This window comes from Pteropus alecto, unplaced genomic scaffold (assembly GCF_000325575.1).
Source record: "Pteropus alecto unplaced genomic scaffold, ASM32557v1 scaffold81, whole genome shotgun sequence".
Taxonomy (NCBI): Eukaryota; Metazoa; Chordata; class Mammalia; order Chiroptera; family Pteropodidae; genus Pteropus; species Pteropus alecto.
In genome coordinates, this window is record NW_006433378.1 from 18,159,527 (window position 1) to 18,162,541 (window position 3,015).

Here is a 3,015-nt window from a genome sequence, read left to right on the forward strand (position 1 = left end):
CTTAATTTTGGACGTGGTATTCTCTTATAAGAAGATTTAATGCTTGTTCTTTTCACTGGGTATTGGTAGTTTGAAAGGCCTAAACTTTCTCCTCTCTCTTTTTTCTTCATTTTTACATTTCTAATACATACAATGATCTCTGTCATTAAGCCCATAATCAGAAAGTTATACCTCAGATAGTGTCCTTTAGAGAGTTTTAGAATGAAGATATCCGTATAGCCTATTGTGAGGGTTAATTTTATGTGTTAACTTTGCTAAGCACAAGAATATTTATTCCAACATTATTTTGGGTGTTTCTGTGAGGATGTTTTTAGACGAGATGAAAATTTAAATCAGTGAACTTTGGGTAAAACATTGTTTTTCCATGATGTCAGTGTGCCTAATCCAATCAGTCAAAGACCTGAATAGGACAAAGAGACCAGCTACCTCTGAGCAACAGAATATTCTACTATACCCTAGAGAATACACTTCGGAGCTTAGAAAGTGGTTTTTACTTTTCCAGAAATTTTCTGAAATGTAAAGAAATGTTGTTTTCTGCCCCTTCTTAATTCTACCAAACCTTTAACTCTATCGTTATCCATTGGTCAAAGCAATATGAACCAATCTCAGTAGAATTATCATTGAAAGTTCCAATGAAATAATATTTTCTTGGGAAACATCCAAGAAATATTTTCTCTGAGCAGAGGTTTAATGATATATATATACTATATATACACATACATACATATACACACACACGCACACACACACACACACACACACACACATGTGTCTGTATAAGACCAATAAAGATTATTTACAGTAATATAAATAATGGCAAACTGCATGATATAATAACTTTATACAGAATTCTATTATTATTATTATTATTATTATTATTATTAATGCCTACAGCACCTGGTCTTCCTAGGTGGTCTCCCATTCAAGTACTAACCAGGCCCGACCCTGCTTAGCTTCCAAGATCAGACATTCGGTTTGTTCAGGGTGGCATGACTATAGACCATGGACCATGGCTCCACTGGGGTGTGAACTCAGGACCTTCTGTGTGTAAAGAAGACGTGCTAACCGCTACACTATGGAACCACATCCAAGAATTCTTAATTAAAAAATTAATTTTAATTGAAAACAATTTACCTGAATTGTAGAATTAAGAAAACTCTTACTTAATAGTGGTTATTACTATAGCTTTCTTGACCTGAGACCCTGTGATGACAGACATGCCATAAGAATGAAAAAGTTATTCAACATAAAGCTTTTAGAAAAATACCTGACATATAATATATAAGAAACTCTCACTGTGCACTGTTTGTGATTATTACTGTTACCCTTTTCCTTCAACTCACCATATTCTCTAGGAAGCCACTAGATACTTATGAATCCTCATCATTGCATGTCCACTAATTCTAATCATTTTTCATTGCCAACAGATCTCTTATGGCACCGTTATCTGTCCCACTATCCTGCTTTGGCTTTTTATAATTACCATCTGACTTTTCATCATGCCACAAGTTTCTCCTTCTCCAAAGTAACAGACATACCTCTACTGGCAGTTTTATCTTTCTAAAATTTTGGATATGTAATCTTCCTTCTCAAAAAAATCCACTTCTGCCACTTTCCAAATTAAGCCCATGCTGTAGGTTGGTATTGAGGATGTTCCATTATCTGAAATAAAATTACCAATTTTACCATATATGAAGCTTCCAGATTAACGGGATCATTTTTTTTATGCACAGTTTGAATATACGTACCTCTCAAGAAGTGATCACATTTTCTCAGAAGAATCTCCTTAAGATCAAATGATATGTCATCTTCGTCTACGGCTATGCTACCTTGAACAAGCCGGATCTCGGCTGATCTCAGAAGCTAAGCAAGATTGGACCTGGTTAGTACTTGGATGGGAGACCACCTAGGAAGGTCAGGTAATGTAGGTGTAAAAAATAAAAAATAAAAAAATAAAAAAGATTAAGAGATTGTAAACTGACAAGGTCCTTGCAATCTGTGAGGATAACCAAGGGTTGCCTTGTCTAAAAAATAAATAACTACGTACATATATACATAAATAAATAAAATTACATGTCACTTTCAAGAACTTTCTGATTCTCCCGTGTGTTACCTTCCTCCATGAACTGCCTTAATCAGTGTGCTTTATTTAACATGTGTCATGTTCTTTGTATTGAAGATGTTTGCATTTCTCCTTTATACTAATGTTATAATCATTTTAATATTTATATTGCCTTTAAAAATGTATGTAGATATAACTAATTAATGAATGAAAAATATATTTTAAGGTTGACAAAATAATTCCACAACGAAATATTCCTTTTTTTAAATATTCTCAAAATAACTGGGTAAAAAAAGTAGAAACAATTAATTACATGGATATTTTATATGCTTAATAAAAATAAGATGTTTTAAAATAAAGGCATATTTGATATCATGTATACATAAATTAAGCCATGATAAATTAAGAAAACTCTATTTTATATTCTTTAAATTAGTTATCAATTGTCACTCATTATCAAATTTATCCAAAGAAAATGCACATGAAGCATAGAAATTCGTACTCCTTATTTTAAGGGAAACAAGTAAGGAATCAATTTTTTTCTTGTGAAAGACTTAATGAGGGAAAAAACAGAGGATGGAAAGCCCTAATCTGACCTTCAGACAAAAAGTCCTTTGAAAATAATGAAGTAAGTGATTTCCTTTCCTTTCTTGGCAATGCCATTTCAATCTCTAAGAATTTTCTATTCACTCCTTGACCTTTCAAATGAGGTCATCACCAAAAGAAATGTCTTATTTCAAGAGTGACTTCCTACTTTAGAGGTCTTAGAGAGTTTCAGAGTGTAGACCTTGTTAGATCCTGTCCTTATGAAGGGGAAGAGTAAGCAAGAGCTATTTGCCAACGAAATCACTTGCCGATGAATTCCAAAGCACTTAGGTATTTCATGAGTATACAGCTGTGCTGTATAGAACTGGACTCTGTATAATTCCAACATTTTAAAATATTTCCTAATT

General features: G+C 33.0%; 1 pseudogene; it reads right to left on the reverse strand.

Moving 5' to 3' along the window:
- Window positions 1-885: 885 nt before the first annotated feature.
- Window positions 886-1,001, reverse strand: LOC112476863 (annotated as a pseudogene).
- Between the last annotated feature and the right edge of the window lie 2,014 nt (window positions 1,002-3,015).